Source organism: Pinus tabuliformis, chromosome J (assembly GCF_031772625.1).
Source record: "Pinus tabuliformis cultivar Carrire ecotype Pingquan chromosome J, CPIR1, whole genome shotgun sequence".
Classification (NCBI taxonomy): domain Eukaryota; kingdom Viridiplantae; phylum Streptophyta; class Pinopsida; order Pinales; family Pinaceae; genus Pinus; species Pinus tabuliformis.
Genome location: NC_142295.1, coordinates 1,579,049,215 through 1,579,056,290, shown reverse-complemented (window position 1 = coordinate 1,579,056,290; position 7,076 = coordinate 1,579,049,215).

Sequence of the window (7,076 nt, the reverse complement as noted above, 5' to 3'; positions counted from 1 at the left end):
AACTCTTCAATCGCTTTATCCTCTTATTGATCATCAATTGCTATTAGATCATGTACTGCTTCATGAACAATTCCAGCTGCTTCATATCTTGCTGCTACAGTGGCAACTTCAACCTTCAATGCTTCATCAAACATGGCACTTACCTTATTGCAACAATCAATCTCTATTTCAAAAAAGAAACCACACATATCATCAACATAATGTTCATTCACACTATGGTGGGATATTTGAACATGCATATGCTCATTAACAATTTCAACTTCACCAAATTCATCAGCTGCAGCTAGGTTCACCAATGCACATCTCACTTTGCAATCATCATCCACATGTGTTTTGTCACAGTGGGATTTACCATCATCTGCACCATCCACGTTACAATGGAGTCTTTGAGCATTTATATTCTCTTGCTCTGCTTCACACACAAAGGCTTCAACTTCTCTCTCTATAATCTTTGTTGCATATTTTTCATCCATATGCATGTCTACATAATGGGTTTCAATTTTATAGTCTTCATGACCATCATCCATTTTTGAGTGGGATTCTCCAAGCTTTGTTGTCCTCTCAGAGTCTTGCTCATCTACTCCCAGATTTGCGGTTGAATTCTTTGCTTGTGACATAACATGTTGCTGCATGTCACTCCCCTTTGCACCAAATTCTTCTTCCAAGATCTTCCATGCTTCCTTGGAAGTTGTAGTTTTTTCTACCTTGCACAAAACCATTTCATCCATTGCTTGTTGAATGAAAATCAAAGCTAAGGCACCATTAAACATAGGAGGTGGTAGCAGGTCCATGCTACACAAATCAACCTCTATTTCTTCTTTGTCTTCTACTAGACTTCTCAGTTCCTTGGCTACGACCTGAACCTATCTAAACATGACAACAATCTCTGCGTCTTCTTTTCGATTCCTTTTCTTAGTCTTCTTCAGTTGCGCTTTGCGACCCATGAATGTTGTTTTTCCTTTGCCTTATAGCTACTTTCCTGATTGCATGACGCTATCTTCCATATCACCTTCGAAAAAAATATGATTTTCAATATGTACCCATGTAAAGCACAATCTTCACCCAAAACATTGTCATACTTAACAAAACAAATTTTTGCAACAAACCTTTACAAAGTCCCAAACTCTTGCTCAAATATATATATATATATATATATATTCTTTTTAATACAATATACCCTTGTTTTCTTTAATAAAAAAAAAAACCTTTATTTCTAATTCTCCAAATCTTTAATCTTTAATCTTTAATGTGTCTTCATAAACTTGCATAAGCCTTTCGCTAGCTTAAAAAAAATATCCTCTTTTCAAAAATCTTTTGAAAAAACAAAAAAAAATTTCAAACCTAACTCTTTTTTAATATATTTAATATTGAAAAATTTAGTGGAATGATGTTATTAAAAAATAAATTTTTAATCACTTTGTAACATCTCAGATTGAATACTTCTGTGATTCATGATTTAAGCCAAGATTTTTTCGAAAAATCACTTTGTAACACATTAAGAATTTTTTTTAATACTTGCACACCATCGGCTTTAAACTTACCCACTTGCCCTTGCCCATGTTAACCTTGTAAATTGATCTCAGAACTTTTGGTTGACTTCTTGTTCACAGCCAGAATTTCATGGGCTGCCCACCCACGAATTTTGACTCTGCAGGCTAACTTACAATTGGACGCTGCCGTTTTTTCGTTGTTCTGTGCAACTAAACCATTAGCAAGTTGAGTCAAAACAGTACAATGACATGCTCTAGAAACTGAAAAATAAGTTGAAATAAAATATGCAGTTTGAACTCTCAAATTATATGATTTCTGCGGAGGACTGGTGTTTTATTCACATATATATCTGAGTTTGAGTTTGAGTCATTGCGAGCATGGCATATCATAAGTTCAATTCCAAAACATAACAGAAGATGGGTATCAGAAAAATGCAAAATAAGGAAGACATTTTCTCATGAACCAAACCAGAGTTAAATCATACGTAGCTAAGAAAGTGGGTGGTTTCACAACTTGGTTGAAACACCTTTCACACTTGCTTTAAGCAAAAACTATACAACTTGGTTGAAACACCTTTCACACTTGCTTTAAGCAAAAACTATCTCAATCCATTACCGTACGAGCTTTCAGCATCACAGCCTTCCGCTGAAGAACTTCTTTGCGATTTGAAAACGGAAGCATAATCTTTGCCTCCAATGAGATCTTTGGAAAATCTGTCTTTATATAAAGGTTTTGTCAAACAGTGAACAACAATGATGTGAGTCTAAGAGTTGGTTTTTTCATAAAAAGTTATGGGCACATTTATCAACAATCTCTGAAATCTGCTTCGATTATAGATCCCGCTCATTCGGAAATTTTCACATTTATAAATGTGGAGAGTAGGAGGTGAAATCATGCGTGGAGTTCCTCTTCTATTGCAGCTAGCAAGCTCTTTAGCAATGAAAGCTAAAATTCCGATGACTTGGATCTATGTTTAATTCAAGTTTAAATCAATACATGTTGAGCAATAGAACCCTCACAACATCTAATATTCATCTATATGCAATATTATTTGAGGCTGTAATCTCTGTGGCAATCAATTTAAACATGGAGGCCAAGGGGCGTCATTGAGTTTGACTGAGTCAGTAGAAATCTGGAATGATGATTTTTGAACTTTTAACATGAAGAAACTCACATTTTATGGACAAGTGAACAAACAAGGGACAACGGGGCAAGAAATTTCAGAGCCTGTGCAAACAAATGATCTAGGACAAGTGAAAAGTGTCTCATCCCCCAAATATGGGAAGTGGGTTTGGGTCAATGCCAAGCAGTATCGGGGCATTTTAAAATGAAGATTAGCCTGTCTAAAATGGGAGCAGACAAGGAAAAAAGGTCTCAAAGGGAAAATACTTGGGCCCTTTGCAATAAGCATTCAAACAAGTCCCATATGCAAGCATGTGGCAACAACAAATCTAGAGGAAAAGTCATTGATGATTCTGCCTTCTATAGTCCCACATCCACACCTGATCTTTATGTAAAAGAATTGTTAAATGAAAAAAAAGGCAGGAGGTTTTGGAAGCTAAGGAGTAGGAAAGAGATCATAAAATTCATATAATAACAACTTAAAACAAGGCTTTAGAAGAAAGCAATAAAGTTTTGAAAGAACAAGTGACATTGCTACAAGAAGCTCTTCTGATAGGGAAGATAGAATGGTAGCACATGAAGACGGATGTGCAAAACATAAAAAAAATATATAGTGGATAGAACAGAGGTGGTGAATGTGAAGCCATCCCAGAATAAAGGGAAAGCAGTTGCCCAAATAAACAACCATGAAGAGAAAGCCAAAGAAGAAGGGAAAGGAGATTCCATAAAAGTTTCCAAAACTTGGGCTCAAGTTATTAGCAATTCCTGCTAATAGGGAAAGAGAAACAAACATTCGGGTTGACAACATGCAAGATAGAGAAAGCAAAGAAAGAAAAAATAGAGCAACAAACATAATTATTAAAGGGGTGAAATATTATAGGAAAAATGAAAGTACTTTTGACCTTGCAAGAGACTTCTTGAAAGACAAGTTGCTATGCCAGGCATGGAAGGTGGGTAAGTTTAGCAGTGAGAAAGAAAGGCCCACAAAAGTCATCATGCCTAGCTTGCGAGATAAATATATCATTCTAAGCAATAAGAATCTCTTAAAGGGTTCTCGATTTTTTCTAGAAGAAGATTTAACTGTAAGACAACAGGAGGAAAGGAGGGAGGAAATGCCAAAGGTTAGAGCAACAAGAGATGAAGGCAAGAGAGAATGGATTTATAAAGGTAAAGCTATGATAGTGCGTTTTGGACCTCCTTCCAAGATAGAGCAACAAGATGGTAATAAAGAAGAAGCAACAAACTCTTCAACAGGAAATCAGGAAGGAAGGTCAATATGGGAAAGCATGGACAAAGACTCAACTGTGAGTCTTGCATGTCAAGATAAATAGAAATCAAGTCATATCTAGGTTTCTTTAAGATTATTTTGTTGGAACTGCAGAGGTTACCCATGGAGACAAGGACTTGGGTTAGGGCCTATTGCGGAAGATAGAGACATAATTTGCCTCATAGAAACACATGAACGTGAAGGGTGGAAGACACCTTTGTTTGAAGGATACTGGAAGATGGCAGTGTGGAACAAGGCAATAGGGAATGGTAAAGTACATGGGGGTACCATGGTATTAGTGAGGGAAAGAAGGTCATCTCATTCAGTTAGAAAAATAACACTCAAATAAACAATTTATTTGGTTTAAAATATCAGAAAATGGAAATCACATCAGAATTTCAGCATGCTATTTGCGCAAGTTTCAACAATCTACAAAAGTATAGGGTTTGACCACAAAAATCCCTTTGCAACCTTAAAAGCAGATATTGCAACAAATTCTCAGTTAGGTTGTTGAGCTAATTTATGGTCCTAAATTAACACAATTATTTCTTATCAATCCGGGTTGTTTATGCTTTGAGGCAAGTTCACTATATGTGAAGATCAGATATAACCAAACCTTGAAAGATAAGTTATTCAAACACTAAAGATAACACATCTTATAACTCTAATTCAATCAGCTTAAAAAGAGAGAAACATTGAAGGGGTTCTCGACCTCAAGAAGTCCACCTCCACCTCAATTATCACTTAATGAATCAAAGATTGAAACCAAAAGCTCAAGATGGATAAATTATAAATGAAAGAAGCTCTTAACTTAAGAGACACATAAGATATTCCATCATAATTCATTCATCTCAATATCTAAATCTAAATGGAAATAAAACTGCTTGCATGTAAACAAAAGAAACTAGTTTTGATTCATCATTTTAGCAGAAGGGATGCCCAACTTGAACACCTGTTTTTCCAACTCAATAAAGTGATGAATAAGCTATTAACAAATGAAATCAATCACTATGCATAAACCATAAAGCAAACTGAAATAAAGCTTTGAAAAACTAGTGCTACAATCAACCAAATTACAAGGAAATAAAACTAGTTTAACAAGGAAGTGTACTTAGCTTGGAGTGGGGGCCCTCCACCCTTGCCTTGCACACTTTGAGAGGTGATATCAGAAGCTTAGATCAGTCACACATCCAAAGCATTGCACAACCAAATAATAATAACACAAGTCTTCAAATTAACTTCTCAATCCAAAGATGTCACAACATAAAAGTATATCACAAAATCAATACATAAGCCATCAAAGTTTTGGCTTTAAATAAGAAGTCTCATGAACAAACTGATCTATATTCACTCAAAAAAACTCATTACTCTCATCCACCTATCCAAGTCGAATTCATTATCCCCAACCCAAGAAAGATGACCATTCCTATGAAATCTCAAAACAGCCCTATTTCTATGGGATTCCTGCATGACTAGTCATGGTTTACTAGCACCAAATGGGCCTAATAAAGCTTGTTCAGTTCGAACTAAGCATTGATGGCTTAGTCCTAGTTCCCAAGCTGTCCATCCATGCATTCCATTCGTGCCCAAGTGTCCTGCAACAATATCAACCATAGAGCTATTACGGGAATTTCTGAATCTGCCAATTTTGCACTAAAAACCAAATTTTCATAAAAACTTTAGAAATTGAAAAATTAAAATTAAATACCTGAATGGATATCAAATATACATCAAAATGGGATAAATGAAGGGAAAATGGATGGAAAATAGATGGATAAGTAAGTTTATTTGAGCAAAAATAAGACCAAAACTAAGGCTCAACATAGGTGAAGTGCTTATAGTGGGTGATTTCAATGCTAGGACTGCAAGTGAGCAAGCCAACATCTTTTGTTGTAAAGAAGATTGCGACCCTATTTGGCTTACAAAAGAGAGTAATCATCAGTGGGAAAGAATTTTAGAGGACAAGGGCTGCAATCTCTTTGGTGAACAATTGATTACTTTATGTGGGGTTTTCGATTTAGTCATTTGTAATGGCTTGACGAGATGGACAAAGTCCGGTAGTTTTACTTGCAATACGTACAATGGAGCAAGTGTAGTAGATTATGTAATGTGCTCGCATGGTTTTCGTGAGAAAATGGAGGAAGTTTTGATCGGAGATCAATTGTGGGATTTAAAATCAGATCACAAGCCAATTTATTTAAGTTTCTCTTGGATTGGAAAGAAGCAATTAGAATAAAAAATGAAGTGTGTTCAATAAAATCTCCCAAAGGGCAGAATTATTTTGACTCCATAAAATTGCAATACCTTCAAAATGACGCTAGAGAGGATATTTCAGGAGAAAATCCCAATTCATGGCCTTCATAGTCACAAATTAACACATTTAATTCAAAGCGCACTTGTAGAGTGCAAAAGAGAAAAAATTAAGAAATCTGAAACAAATTGCTTTCCGGTTAATGCTTGGTTCAACAAGGAATGCAAAAAGAAAAAGATAACGTGGAAATAGTCAAAAAAGGATAACATAAAGCTCAAAGCTTACAAGCAGATCTTAAGAAAGAAAAATACCAATTTCATAGTTTCAAGGAGGGAAGAACTAATCTTCCTTGGGAAAAATAATCCCAAATTATTTTGGAAAGAGTTCCAACCGAGAAAGATGCAAACTAAAAATAATATTACAACTTCTAAGTGGTTTGACTATGCAAGACAACTCTATGAGCATGATCCCAAGGTTGACCCTCCCCCCTTGGTCAATACTAATACTGAACTCTTCACGGTGTAAGAGGTAGAGATGGGTATCAAGAAGTTGGGTGTTGGAAAAGAAAAAGACTTACTTGAACTCCAAGGAGAGTATCTAAAGTGGGGCTCAAAGATTCTTGCACCTCACATTACAGAGATTTTCAATAACATCATATAACAGGGGTACCCCACAGATTGTACAACTAGTCTGGCAATACCTCTTTTCAAGAGTGGTGACGTCGATAATCCCTCCAATTATAGGACCATAATGATAAACCCCTTGTTTGCAAAGTTTTTTGGAAGCATGCTAGAAAATAAAATCAACAAGTGGGCAGAAGAAAGAGATAAGCGTGCTAAAGGGCAAGCATGTTTTCGACCGAAACATTCCATAGTTGATCATTCTATAACTTCAAGGCACATTATTGAAAAAGTTTGGGCGAAAAAGGAAGAAGTTTTTTGTTGC